The 15569-nt window shown below is 38.2% G+C and overlaps 2 long non-coding RNA genes across 2 annotated transcripts in view; one reads left to right on the top strand and one right to left on the bottom strand.

Annotated features, from left to right (window-relative positions):
- Nucleotides 1-954: 954 nt before the first annotated feature.
- LOC139793874 (uncharacterized) lies at nt 955-15553 on the bottom strand. Its single transcript, XR_011724852.1, has 4 exons — nt 15223-15553; nt 7956-8045; nt 2175-2289; nt 955-1186 (listed from the first exon to the last, which is right to left on the bottom strand). It is a non-coding gene; the product is annotated as an uncharacterized lncRNA (long non-coding RNA).
- LOC139793830 (uncharacterized) overlaps nt 14118-15569 on the top strand; it is an 87413-nt gene continuing 85961 nt past the window's right edge. The window contains exon 1 of the long non-coding RNA XR_011724835.1: nt 14118-14378. This is a non-coding gene — a long non-coding RNA (uncharacterized lncRNA). The remainder of the gene's footprint in view (nt 14379-15569) is intronic.

The following is a 15569-nucleotide window of genomic DNA, read 5'->3' as shown; positions in this document are numbered from 1 at the left end:
CCTTTTGACTGTGGAGATCTACAATGATTTTTGAGTTTCAGTGCCAGCAAAACAGAACTTTTATGTTTTCAAAAGGATGCAGATTCCTTTGCTTTTATTCTGCACTAAGCAATAGTGTGCCTGATTCTCATTTTAAACATTAAATTTAGCATTTAAGAACATGATTTGGGTTTTGTTTGGTTCGGTTGTTTTTTCCTAAAAATGTAATACAATTAAAACAACCTTATTATTGGTAAAGCCTAGCAAGCTTACAAAAGGCCTACTCCAATGATCCTACACTTTCTGAAGCAAATGATTATTCCTCCTCTCTCAAGAAGCACTGGTCTGAGCACACCGATTTTCCTTGCAGTGAATAGCAGCCCACAAGTTAAGGAACTGATGCAAACTGGCAGATTTCCCCTTCTAATTCTGAGTCATATGCGTCATCTTTTTGTCAAAAACTGGGAAGAAAAAGAGTCTCCCTTCCAGCCTGCTACATGAAACCACCTGCTTAAAGATAAAACAGACTAATATTGCATTACTAGTCTGCACATTCCTGGTACTTACACATTTGTTCTTGCTTTGTTCAAATAAACAAAATTCTGAAGACAGCCTTAATGGTAACTTAAAAGAACTTATTCTTTGATTTAGGGCCAAAAATCGAACTGGTAACAGGAAAAAAAAAACAAAAAAAAAACAAACGAGACTAGTCATGTTAATGAAAATGCTTATTCTTAAATTAGTAGTGTCTTACCTGCAAGAAAAAAGATGCAGTTCCTTAAAAGCTTACAAGTATGCTTGGTTTAAGCACTTGAGTATTCAGATGGATTTAGTTTAAATATCCATGTTTCTAAACGAGGAGTTCATGTGTGTGATTAAGACTTCTTTATCACTGTACATCATTATCAACCAATTCCTCAGCTACACCCCCAACCCAAAATCATCCCCTAAAACCCAGAGGAACTAACAACTTCAGTGGGTTAAATTCCACATGCTCCATTATTTTTTTTTCTTTTGTGCATTTTGCAAATTAAGAAGCAAGAGAACTATTTTCTTCTTTCACAGATTCATCAGGGCCAGTCATTGTTGGACATCACTGTGTAATGTCACAATCTCTCCTCCAAAGTCTCCAGCACCGATTAAGGTTGGGCACATCACTGCCAGCAGATTACACATTTTCAAATTGCACTGGAGCTGCTGAGTGGACCTGCAGAAAACAGGTGTAGATGTTTACTGTAACAAGGCATTGCAGTATTTCTATTGATTTGTGGCACTGCCAGAGTGACTGTAAGTAAATATTCTTTATAAAGATAAACTTGAGAGCAGTTAAATAGGCAGGAATAATTTTAGGCGTTTACAGTAAGTTGTTCAAAAGAATGCAAAGATCATATTACTTGAAAAACTGGTACAGAGTGCTAGAGTATCATGCCATTTTAATCTTAGGGGTTTAAAAATATTTAGGTACATAAAATATATAATAATATATGGTTTATATGAATATAAAATTAGATAGAGAGATAGGTATCAACACACACACTTAAAATGCCCTCACGTTGAAATCTGTACTGTGACACAAGCCTACGTGGCTAGGTCCATACATTTAAAAAAATGGAGAGAATCTGCATTGCTAAAATAAGAATTCTTGAGTGCTTTTCAAAAATCATGACATCAACATTACAGGTTATTATTTACAAGCATTCAGGACGTTCTGTAAATCTGTGTGAACACTACAACTGTGAAAACTGTAATTTATTATGTAATGCACTGCTATACAAATTGTTTAATTGTGCCCAATAGACACAGATGATCTCTCATCCTCATTTAGATATTACATACAACACCTAATTGCTCATCTTGCTTCAACCAGATTTTTTTTACATGAGATACTGTATTTTCCTTGATAAAATTAAGGACACAAAGTCCCTGTCTGATGCCTTGGCCTGTTTTGTGGAGTGGTTTGGTGGTGGGTTTTTTTAAGGAGATGAATTATTTATACTGTCTATTAATTTGCATTAATTTTGCAGTATTTTGTAGGAAGTTTGTATGCATATATTTTACTGACCACAAATTTCATTTTCCCTTATACTTAAAATATTTTAAGTTTCAGTTTTCCTTACCTCCCAAATCCCCCTATCTTTCAAAGGGCTCAACTTAGCACATGAGATCAAAATAAAAACAAAACAAACAAAACTCACCACTGAGTAAGTTATGCCTTCTGACAGTGACAAGACACCTCTGGAAGATGTTTCTTAGCTTCTAACTCAGAGCAGCATTAGAACTGGCTTAACTTCCTCCTCATTCACTGGAGCACTCAAGGATATGAAAAGCAAGTTAAAGAAATGATTTAGGAAGGTAATCACAAAGACAAGCTTTTGCCTGCAGGAGAACCTGGGAAAGGCTCCATAGGCTCCCTCTTTTTAAACACAGGGCCACAAGCACCCACAACTGTTCTGGGGTAAGCTGCTGCTTTGAATTGCCCTCTAGTGTCAGGCTTCATGAATTCCTACCTCAATGACAAATTCTGTTCAGGTTTTTACATAATGGAAAGTGGGTCAGCAACATAAGTTATATTAATCTAAAAATAAAAACAAACAAACAAACAAAAACCACCTTGAACAGCATTTCCAATGATCATTTTCAAGTCAGACGACTGCAAGGTTGAAAAATTCAGTATCACATACCAAAAAAGCAAGAAGAATTCCATGTATCTAAATTGCAAAATGAAGAAATCAAGGACAGTAAGTTTAAGAGATAACTTAGGAACATTCTTGTATTTTACATTTCCTTTACTGTCTTATGCAGTTTCACAAAAATACTGATTCTGCAACACTCAGTATTCCCAGTCAAATTCACTGTAATTACAGTGACACAGCTGAGATCAAAACTTTAATGAAAATTGAAGAGTTGCTGGTATAAAAACAGAACCCAGTCTAGCAGTAGTAATACCCTGGAAGGAATTATTCTGTTACTGCTAATTCAAGAGTCTCCTAGTTACACTCTAGACCTGGATGCAAAACAGGCACCATGCAAATGAAGATCCAGATTTTGAACCTGGTAATTCCAGAAAGAAAAGTGCAACCACTTTTCTGTGAGTTTATTTCAAACCATGTTATCTACTCTTGGTTAGAAAAGACATGAATTTAGGACTAAAAGAAGTATGGAGAATACATTAGTAACACTTGCATATCATACAGGCTACAGATTTCCACATGCTCATCTTTAATTATATATATATACACACACACATATATATATATATATATATATGACCTTTTATTTAAAAAAAATACAAAAAATACTCTGGTCATACAAAACTACAATCCCTAACCAATACCCATTCTGCCTGAGAACTGAAACATCTTGTTAGAGATGGGTGATGAAACAGATAAAGAAAAATACACATTTGATTGCTGCTTGTATAACTCCTGTGGCTTGGCATCAGAAGCATCATTCTCTTTCTCCTGAAAACCTGGAAAAAATATCTTGGTTTTGGGGAGCGTGGGGACAGGTTAACTAGTACTCCTTGATAAGGTAACAATTTTTTTAAGAAGGAATGGGGTTTGCCTGTGAAAGATACTGACAGAAGTGTGACAGTATCAACAGAGAACTCTGTTCTGCAACAGACTTTTGAATATGTATTCTGATTTAGAGATAGACTTTCTTGTAAGAGCCATTACAACGTTTCACAACAGATGGAGCATCCTCCTTTTCTAATACTTGATCTTGACTAAAATATGGACTAGCTTGTAATGGTAGGAAGCAAAGTGTTTTCAGAATGACTGATGTGATAATGCACCCAAGACCACAGTATCTACCTATTCTCCCAAGAGAAAATTTTGCTCCAAAAGAATATGTAAATTCTAAAGCAAATGTTTTGATTTACTAGGTCCATTGGAATTATTGTCCAAATCTAAAAGTGACTTATATTTGGCTACATCTATTCTGAGGTAGAAAATTATCAGGTAGAGCTGGGAAAATTGTAATCATGTTCATAATTACAATACTTTCAAAATGTTTAACTTATTATCTTACTGAAACTCCATTTCAATAGTAACAGTTAAATCCATTTCCTCCCCATCTCCTCATGGGGAGATGGAATTAAAAAAAAAAAAAAAAAAAAAAAAAAAAAAATCACTCCTCAACTCAGCTAAAAACTGGGTGGATAAGATACTAAAAGTATTTGGCCCCAAGGCTTAAAAGAAAAAATACAATAAAACCCACAAAGGAAAAAAAAAAGCGACCATGGGACACTCACAGGGAGTAAAAAGCAAGCTCTTAGAATTTAGTGGGTTAATGGAAAGGTGTACACAGATCTGTGCACATTACTAAGATTTTTAACTACTCTGCAAACTTAAAATATATATATTGCTCATTTCTTGCTTTGAATAGAATATCTTATTAGTATACTTCACAAAAAAAGCACTAACTTTCTCAAAAGATTGCTGTAAAAATTAGAATACGTAAAGGAAAAAAAAATTAAAAAAAAAATAAAATAAAATAAAAAAATAAAAAATCAAATCATCCTGCCCCAAATTTATAAAGAAATTTACTGTGAATAAGCATGGATTTAAAATAAACTGAAAACTAGCAAAGCTAGAGAAAGTGTATTATTCAAGCAAATAGCAATTGAATCTTCATACATGCCCTTTTTCATGTCAGTGTGTGAATAGCAGGCTAAACCAAGGTGGATTAATGTGCCTGCAATACAGTAGTTAAAAGTTTAAGAACCCTGAATACTTTTCTCATTCCCCCCACTCAGAGCTTAAATGTATGTGTTTATCTAAATTTCTAGTTAGGTTTTTGTTGAAATAAATATGTAAAAATAAAAATAATTAAAGTAAGGTGGTGCACTTTTTAATGTATTTGTGTTTGAGTCAGAGGAATAAGCCATAAGAATACCTCAATTAGAATGTTTCAACTATTTTTCCTGAAGAATTTGTTTCTTACTTTTCTTTCCCTATTGCCTTGTAAGACTGTTTTATCAACAGACAAGGAAAAATGAGGTGAAAGCATACCAGTCTTAAATACTTCCTATATACATGTTTCATTAAAGGCCTAATCTAATAATAAAAGTTAATGTCTATTTAAATCTAATAGTATACAAAACTCCATTTAAAATCATGTCAGGCCTGGATCTAGTTTAAACTAACAAAATCCAGAGAATTCAGTTGCTTCAGATTTCAAAACTTAAACCAGCCATGCCTGAGATATCACAAGGTTTCAAACAATGGCTGATTTTACAAGTGTTCTAATAACTAGGCATGGATTGCATTTATAGCTACATTATCTCTTTCAGGAAAAGTATTTAACTTGCCTTCAAAAAAGAGAGAGACATTCTTAAAGAGAGCAGAGGTGAGCTGACAAAATAGTCTGCAAGTTTTTTTAGAGGAGCAATAAACATGCATTGTCAGCTTTAAAATTATGATTCAGACAATAAGATGTGTAGAGCCTCAAGTGTGCACCTGTAGTGTGAATCGTAGAAGTGGCCACGAAAAGTCACACCAGAAGCACTTAAGAGAAGAAGCCAGAACATTTTTATCTTTTCAGCCTCATACAATTAGATATTGCAAAACAGTTACAAAGTGGAGTGTACAATTTGTAATAGCCACACCATCAACTTTTAAGGGGCCCACACTGCAGCCCTTATTTCAGGCTCAACTTCCAACAAAATAAATGGTAGTTTTGCTAATTAAGAACTGCGATAGCAGAAGCAAGGAGTAAGAAAATAAAACCCAAAACACTCCACATCTCTCTTGTAAGTTGCACCTCCTCTTTGGGTCATGAAACAGCCATGCTGACTCCCAAATACTTAACAGTTCCAGAAAAAAAAGAATAATAATATGCATTAAAACAGCATAAAAATGTTCTAGAGCCAATCAACACTTAGAAAGTGAATTCTAATGATAACTGACAACTGCAGCACTCTTGCAAGATATTTGAGCTTGTAAATTATTAAGTCTCAATTACTGCATTACTGCAAAACTCTTCTCTTTTGACTTTACAAAAACTATTTAAACTTGCCTCAAAGTTCAAAATATTTCAGTATTTTTATTCCTGAAAGGAAACAAAGTTTGCATCTAAAGTGAACATGATTCTGCAAATCCTTATTTATGATAGTGAATCATTAGAACTACTTGTGTATTTTAAAAGTTGCAGGATTAGGCTCTATATTTAAAATCCTTGATTTACAGTTTTGAACCAGAAACCATATTATTTTGCTGAGTAACAATCTATGAGAAATACTCTGAACCTGTGTCAAACCCAAGGAACACTACAAGGGAGCCTTAGATACCTTTGCCTTGCAATATAATCCTGATTTTCATTAACAAGAATGTAATTGCTTTTGTACAGAGAGAGGGGGGGGAGGAAAAAAAAAAAAAAAAAAACTGTTCTATGAAATCCTCATATTCCTAACAGAACTAGAAGAAAAAAGGGAGAAAAAAAAGCCAGACATGCAATACTTTCAGAGCAGTTTCTGGACAGACTGCAAAATACTTATTTATTTGGAAGCATATTATTAAGCCATGTGTACCCAAACAATGTTACACCATTAATAAAAAGACTTGAACTGTGACTTAATCACAGAAAGAAAGAAGGGATTAAAAAATAAAGAATTACCTACTCACTAATTACAAATTGCAAAGCTTATATGAAGTTATATTTCACTTCCTATATTTTCTGTATTCAAAGATGTTTCTCAACTGATAATTTTCCATAAGAGGTCTTAACTACCCTAAAATCACAGCACTATATCAAAAATACATTCAGAACATGTCTGCCTCAAGTGCTTCTATAACAAGAGGTATATTGTTGGCAAAAGTCAGCAATTTTTCAGTTACACTAGCCAGTAGCTACAACAATGAGGAAATATGAAATTTACACCTCACAGGATTTGCTTGGTATGAATTAGCAGTTATTGGGGTAACGTGAAATTTAGGTTTTTAAAACTTCTCTTACTTTATGGTACAATTACTTCCTACAAAAAAAAAAAAAGTGCTCTTGAAGACAGACAGATTTGATTAAGGATAAAAAGTGGATTCCAGCTGAAAGCTGGAATTGCTAAAGTCACGACATGTTCATAAAATCTGTTGTACTGTAATATATTTTGCTGAAGATAGAGTCTTGCAGTTTTTACTACTCCATTTAGTATTTAAACAAATTTACCCAATGCAAGAGCAGAAACTACTTTAATTTCAATTGTTTATGTAAATGGTTAGTTAAGATTATTCATATACAAGTAGATAGGTTATGATTACTTTGAATGGATTTCTCAGTTTCAGCCAAATTAGTACTTCTAGTGCAAAGCAGGACTTGCAATATGAGTGTAGCATAGTCCATATTAATTACTGTTACATGTTCACTGTTTACTGTATAATGTCTATTTATCATCAAACAGATAAAAATAAAATTTCTGACTATTCTGGTAGAGTTAGAGGGTTCTGAAAAACATTTTTTCCTTTTTTAGCTTCTTTACTTGTCATTCTTTAATGCCTTTAAATTTTTTTTAGCACAATATATCAAAATGCACACATCTAGTTCTCTATTCTATTACTTAACACACACTCCCAACAACAACAAAAATATATTTAAAGAGAAGCACTATATTATCCATACATGGCTTTTGGATTAGCAACATTTCAGGTGGAATAATTCCCAAAACAAGAATATGAGACCAATACTATATGGAGAATTTATATTGCTCTAATGACCAAGGCTGTTGCAAACTCAGCTTTTTATACCTATTTTTGGCCATTTCATTTTCTTCTGAGCAAGCCTGTGCAAATACTTTTACTTAGCCTTTTATAATTTTAGAGAAGGAGTGTAAAGAAGAATTATTTTAACAAATAAAAAATTCTCTAACAAAGCCAGCAGAACTGGCCAACTTTGAATAATCTCAGTAAGTTACACTAATGTATACATTTTTTTTTTAAAACAAAGAACAAAAGTAATAAGAGAAATGTTAATATAATATATACCATGCTCATGCTCCATCAACCTTCAGAGAGTTTTTCAATCACAGGAGTAAGCCGTTCTCCAAAATCAGCTCTCTATTGAAAGGTCAAAACCTGCAATAAAAATGTCATGTATTATAACATATTTCCAACACCCACAGTTTCATGGTTGATCCCCAAACATAGATGTAGGTCATCGGCTTGACCCTTGCATTGTCTATGTTACAGGAAATCCTAATTTTAAAAATACTTTTTTTTTTTTTTTTTTGCCAAGCTGACTTGATTAGGAACACCTGTGATATGCCTCTATTATCAGAAGCCTCCTGAAACAAATCAGATTAGAATGTTTCTTGCTTTCATTCTTCCTGAAGCATTTTCAGATGAAAGTAAGAGGAAGAAAAATAAAAAAAAAAAAAAAGGGGGGGGGGGAGAGGGGGAAAAGGGTTGTTCTGCTTTCCACCACCCATAATCTCTCCCTCCACTATCAAACAAGTAAAGAGGTAAGAATAAACTACTTAATGGATGTTTGACTAGTAATGTCATATTTCCTAAAATATGTTATTGACTATTAAGTATTTAATTGATTGTGTTATTCTTTAAAGAGCATATTTTTTTTTCTCCTGTTCAGGATAATACCATTATTACCTTTATTAAAATGCAGTCTACAAATATTAGCTACTTTAAAAGATCTATTGGAAATATTACAGGCATGTAATACCCTCAGAGATGAAAGAAAACTTTAAAACTTAAAAAAAGAAAAAAAAAGAGAAAGAAAAAAAAGAAGAAAAAAGGAAAAAAAAGAAAAAAAAAAAAGAAAAAAAAAAAAAAAAAGAAAAAAGAAAAAAGAGAAGCTATGAGAGTAACTAGCCATGTAGTAAGAACATGTTGTAAGAAAAAAAACATAGTTTGATAGTACCTATAGTAAAATATCTACTAAAGGAAACAATGCATTCACACAGCTAAGTTCTTAAGATTTATTTTTACTTCTTCAATGTAGATACCATGACAGGACACACCCTATGCCTAATAAATGAGTAGCAGATACCTCGATCAGGTCACCTGTTTACAAATATTTACACAAATTTGTTATTTATTTTTAAAGTGTATTCCAGAAAATTATATAAAAAAACCAAAACCAAAAAACCTCACAGCTATGGACCTATATTAAGAACCCTGCTTTAACAAGAAAAAAGAATGTGCATTTATTTTCATGTATTCCACACATCCTTGATTTCACTTTAAAAAAAAAAGTTTCTGTTCATAAACCAGAAACATTGAAGTTCTTCTGGAAATCCTCCCCTCCCAGGCTTATATTGAGATTTAACATACTTAAAGATGATACTGAAACTGGACTTACATAAAACCATTTAAAATGAAAATACAAGCTTAAGCCCTATTCGATGTGTAATTTTTTTTCTCTTCAGATCAAATCTTCAACAGAATTTTAGTTCACGCTACATAAAATAATTAGCTGCAACTAGACTTGATATAGGAAAGTTTACTAATAATATATATAATGCAGATACACTCATTGCAGGTTCTGAAAACTAACTAGTCACGGCGGGGGGGGCTATTTCTAATATTAATAACAATTACTGAAAGTCACTGCTATTTTTCAGTTTTGAGCTACATAGGAATATAATTTTCAGTTCTAGAAGACATACTGGGAAACTTTTAACAAAACAAAAGCTAAATGTACGTAAGTTACATTTTCTACTGCTGTGTGTATGTGGTAATGAACGTGTGTGGGGACACCCTTACACACCAGCAACTGTTCCATACCGAGATACTGAAAAGTGTTTGGAATTAAATAAAGTTATAAAACTTTGCATAATCTGCAAAGAGAACCTTTTTCTTAAATTATACACTATTATTAGATAGAAATATTAAACTAAAAAAAAAAAATGTTAGCTGTACTAGAGCTGAAGTTCTGCTGCCCTGCTCTAATACTGATGCAAGCCTGCTGGAGTGCACACAAACCAGACGAAGCTCAGACCAAAACTATTCCTCAGTTGTGGTACTATCAACTGTCCAGAGAACAAATACAGCCCAGAGTTTTCTTATTACAATTGGAGTGTTGAAAAAAAACTCACATAAAGGGTTAAAAAAATAATCAGTACAGACATTGCCTTACACCCTATTAAACATGGGCAGAAATTTTTATACCTAGGTTAATCTAACTATTTCTGAAATTGTCCAGCATCCAAAATCAAGCTAGTTTTCAATAGATGCCTTCTGAAGCCTAATTTATCTAGCTGGTTATGTATTAACACATCAGTTACCTAAAAATCCTATGCAACTCCTGCCAATAATGCACAAACCAAAAATAATATTACAAAACAACTTTTTCTCGGAGTAAAAAAGTTACTGGAAATCTGCAGCTACACATCTCCACTGTGCCTGATGTGCCCTTTGTATCTCTGGGGCATATAATATATTTTTTTCCATCTTTAAAATACCTTATTAATTCAATTTTAACAATAAATCAATAAAATAGGATGGCTGTGACAAGAGTCACTGAGGACTATGTACAGGAGTAATTTGGGCAGCCTGTTAAAATAAAATTTTCCAAGTATTAATAGAAAAAATGACAATTTTTGAGATCGGGTTGCAGTGTTAGATGTTAAGTCATCTAGTAATACAGATGTTTAAAAAAAAAAAAAAATCTGTGGAGAACACACAGTGCTGTACATGAAGTTTTTAAAACTAAAAAAAAAACCCCAACAACACCCTTTATCATTAAAATATTTTTCTGTTTGTACACAAAAGTCAACAATTTCATTCCCCACTTGCTTCACAGACAGTTAAAACTAACCCAAGATGCTGTCCTTTGGCAGTCTGTAATGAGTGTAAATTACTGGAATGACTCGCAATGGGCCTTGGGTGTGGGTGGATGACTACAAAACAAAATACCTGCAGCATATTTGTAGACTATAGTGATAAGCTGCTCAGCTCTCCCTTATGTATTCAGTAGCTAATTGCTTCCCAATGCAAATAACAAAAAACCAGTAAGATACTATAAAAGAAATGCTGTTACGTGGCTACTTTTTATGTAAAGAAAGGTCGGGTGCTTGTAGATATGTAAAAGTGTTACAGAAAAGCACTGATACACCTGTTAGGGTGGCTTCTGACACTCAAGATGAGTGAGATGTACACCTTGCCTACAGTGTTCACAGGCATAGTGTACATAGGTAGGTAGTGAGTATGCAGTTCCAGTTGTATTCCACTGCAAAACCTGGCCTATTAGTCATAAAGATAATGATGGAAATAAAGACTACAATTTAGCAGTAAAGTTCCTTCCCTGACACGACATTTTGGATAGAAAAGAAATTCAGAATTCCAGAAACAAACCAAACAACCAGCCAAACGGAAAAAAGAACTCCATGACACACCTTGCTATCCTATATACAGCCTGCCTTTAAGATGTTACTACAATAAGCTCCCTAATACTACCTTACCACATGAAAAAGTCACATAGATATATAGTCACACTTTAAAATTACTGTTACTTCTGAAAATTCAAAAATCTCAGAGTTACTCCAGACTTGAGTAGACTTATATCCAGAAAATGAAAGGATACCTCTTGGAAACTTTCAGTACAACTTACTGGATTTAAATAAATAAATAAATAAATAAACCCCCCCCAAAAAAACCCTACCCAAAACACACAAAAAACCACCGAAGAGCCAAAAAAAAAAAGGAAAAAAAATTTAAAAAAAAATCCCCTAAAAAAATCCCCAAAGACAATTGAAACTTACTTGGATGTTTTCCCTAAGACTCAAGATAAAGGATTAAAATTAAAAGAAAAAAAAAATTTTTTTAATTACACCCTATGCCACACAGTATACTTAAGCAATATTCTATTAAACTTAGAACTCTACCTTTAACTTATTTATATAATATAAATATATATGTTTATATCTTTAATTTAATTTGATATTTCCCCTGAATGTAACTTTTCCAGAGCCAAGTAATCGCAGTTAATGTTTGACATTTTAACTAAGGTGAAAAATGCAAGCAGTTCTACAAGGGTCTATTTAAGCTACGTTTCTTTTTTTACCCCCAAATATCTCAAAATAAGGACTACATCAAATATAAGAAAGGAAAACCTACTTAACATACACTATATATTGATATTAGATTGCTTACTGCTTTCATTTTAGCCACACCCACCTTTATGTAATTGTAAAATATGGGAATGGTGCAGCTGAGAAATAAAAATGCTGAAAAGAACAGTAGTTCTATGCAGTCAAATATGTGCTAAGCACAGCTTTAATTTAAAATGAAAAATAAGTACAAATTTCATGCTGTTGAACATGACTGCCGAATAGTGGGAAAAAATGCATACGCACCTGTACAATACTGAATTACAGGGGTTTTTTTTCCCAAATGAGCTCTGAGTCAGGACAGTTATTTCCTTGAAAGTGAAAGTCAGTGTCTGTGAGTGCACTTCCACTGCTGAACAGTGTAAATCTCTTCAAATCCTGGTATTTCGAAGTATGCACATCTACAATGAAACAGTTCTGTGCACATTCCCATACTGCTAAAAACGTTTCTGAAAACACTCTGGAAGTAATGGTGCAAATCTAAAGAAATAAGTGCTAATTTTCAATAGGCTCTGGCTAGTATCATAATTTCAGAGATTTAATTGAATTTTCTACCTCTCAGGGCATAAAGGTACAAACTGCAGAGACAAATGAAGCAGCTATTCACAGAAAAAAAGGACTGAAAAAGTCTAACTCGTGTACTGGATTAAAAGAATCCAAGGAAACTAACGAATCGAGGCAGAAAAACCTCCCTCCTTCAAGTACTGTTATTTCTGCGCTACACAGAAAATACCTTGAATCACAATCCAGTTGCCATGCTGGAAACGCTAAGTTTTGCATTTCACTTTAAGACTACACGCTGTCTGCCATGTACACAGAAATCTTTTGTACAGCACTTCTGTACCCCAACTCTTCTCTACGTCCCTCCTACGTTCCTCGGTTAACTCGTTATTTTCGGTGGCGAGGGTGCTAAGCGCAAGGCGGCCGGTTCTGGCTTTGAACGCCGCGGAGGGATGTGCGGAGAGGGGGGGTGGGGGGAAGAGAGAGGTGGGAAGGAGGGGGGTGGGGGAGAGAGAGAGGAGCGGGGAAAGGCTGTGACCCGGTCCAACCTCCCAGGCCCGCGTCCCCGCAGGCAACCAGGGGGGGCAGCAGCCGGTCCAGTCTCTGCGGAACGGGCGCCTTCAAGGGGGGCCCGATGCTGCCCTTCGCTGCGCATCCTGCGCTCCAGGCAGCTCGACGGCAGCCCCGAGAGCCCGCCGATCACACGGCATCGGGAAAAATATCCATACGCCTTCCTGCCTCCGGGGAAAACATAATAATAAAAACTAATGAAAAGAAAAAAAAAGAGAAAGGGAAAAAAAAAAAAATAGAAAAAAACCAAAACCCCCAGAAAACACCATACCCAAAAACAGTCGGGCGACCGAAAGTAAAGAGGGAAGTAGGAAGAGGAATAAAAAGTAACGCTAGAAATTGTAGCTGGGAAGGAGCCTGTTGGCCTGCCAGCGCCTGAGCTTACCGCGCTGCTATGGAGCTCCCTACCCCGCTGCAGGGTGTTATCCCTGCCCGCGCTCCCACCCAGGAGCTGCTGCAACAAAAAGATGTCTTGTGTGTGTGTGTATGAGCGTAAGTGAGTGAGTGAGTGTGTGTGTGCGCGCAACTCCGAAAAGCCAGCGCCCACGCCAAATCCAGCCCCGAGAGGGTTAAACGGCGTCGTGGAGGAAAAGGCACCGTGTCACATATTCTGTGTGCGCGGCGGGGGAATCGCTCGGCGGATCGACTGGGAGAGAGCGATTTCGGCGCCTATCAGAGTAAGCTCGATCGCGCTTCTACAGCTACGAGAGACCGAGAGCTGCCGGCCACCGAGAAATGACATAGAAACAGCCACCAAAAAATAGCTAAGCCAATGACAAATAGCGACCCGGGTGACAGAGACAGAGAATTTTGTAGGCGGAGAAGAGGAGGTGAATGGCCAGCTCTGATCACAGTATTAGGCTGGGCTATCTATGGGGAGGGTATTTACTCGGTTTTGGGGTGTGTGGGAGGACAGGAAAAACACCTACAAATAGCTGGCACGATTCAAATGGCCTCGGATTATGTTTCCCCCCTCTAGTTCAGGAAGGAAACTCGCGTTTTAACGCTAAGAGGGAGGGGGGGGGGGGAATAGCCCCATGCAATGCACGATGAACAGCACTTTGGTCCTTCGTTAATACCCAAAGGGACAGAAATGATAAATGTGAGAGCATGTGGCACCACAACCGTCACCCAGGTTTCTGCTAGAGGCGGCTCCAATATCGTGACATGGGAAATTAAGCGCTTAAGTGGGAGGTGGAGAAAGCGCTTAAACGGCGAAGTTAATCTGCAAACATGGAAAGGAAAGAAGCGAAGAAACAAAAGAGAGAAGGTTGTCCTCTTAATTTCTTTTTTCTTGGGGGGAGGGGGGGGCAGGGGGTGCAAGGAGGGGGGAGGGAAAGAGCGAAGCGAAGGGGCATTAATCCGGGTTACGAAAACACGGGGAGAGAGAGGAAGGAGGAGGCGGGGGGAAAGGGGGGGAGCGATAAAGGGAGATGTGCATGTAAGTGGGGAAGTCATCCTGGCTGCTGCTGCAGGGCTGGGAAGCAGGAGCCGCCGTGTCCCGAGCGCTGCCCCGAAATTTCCGCGGCGGAGAGGCGGTGGAGAAGGCGGGAGGAAGGGATTCGCAGGGGGATTAGGGGTGGTCAGGAGTGGAGGGGGGAGATCTGAGGAAAGACTGTCATGTCATGTCACGGGAGAGCGGGGCGCACACCGGGGCCACGGCGCGACCCCCCGCTCCGGCTGTCCCGCGCCTCCCGCCCGCTCCGAGCTCCCCCCGCCCGCCTCCGCGCCGCGCTCCCCCGGGGCGGGCCGCCGGGGGTGGGAAGCGGGGCTCCCGGGATCCCCGCCTAGGAAAGATGCTGCCCGCCGCCGCCCCGGGGAAGCGGCGTTACCTGCCGGAGGAGGCAGCCGCTCCCGCCCGCTCCCACCCTCTGAGGCTGAGGGAAGCGAGTGACAGATCCACCCAGGAGCCAGCGGCGAGAACTGCCGCCGCCTCCGGGAGCCTCCCGCCCGCTGCCCCACGGGCTTCTAAGGCGACCTGCTCCCGAAGCGACTTTTTCCGACGGCGAGCGGCGACGGGGTGCAGGTTGCCCCCGTTTTCCGAACGGGGGCTGCTCCCACCCGCCTGCCCAGTTCCCTCTGCCCCAACCGCGCCCGGTCCCTCCGGCTCTTACCGCCTATATATGCCGGTGGCGGCACCCGCTCCTAAGCACGGCGGCGGTAGCGGCGGCAAGGGGAAGGAAGGGGGGAGCAGAGGGGGAGGGAGGTGACTTTTGGCGGCAGCCGGCGGGGCAGTGGGCGGCCCCGCGAGCGGCGGCTCCCCCGCGGCAGCGATGCGATCGGGCATCACTCGAAAATGGCGCCGAAAGAGCAGGGCTCTTCATTCAAATTCGTTAGAGCCAGCCCCGCTGCCCTGGGGCATGCCGGGAAGGAAGGGAGGGAGGGAGGGAAGAAGGGAGGGAGGGGGGGGAGCGCGGGTTGGGGGGGGGGGGAAGAGGGGCAGAGCCGCTGGGGCTGAGGC

This window comes from Heliangelus exortis, chromosome 1, assembly GCF_036169615.1.
Source record: "Heliangelus exortis chromosome 1, bHelExo1.hap1, whole genome shotgun sequence".
Classification (NCBI taxonomy): domain Eukaryota; kingdom Metazoa; phylum Chordata; class Aves; order Apodiformes; family Trochilidae; genus Heliangelus; species Heliangelus exortis.
This window is presented reverse-complemented; position numbering and strand designations above follow the sequence as displayed.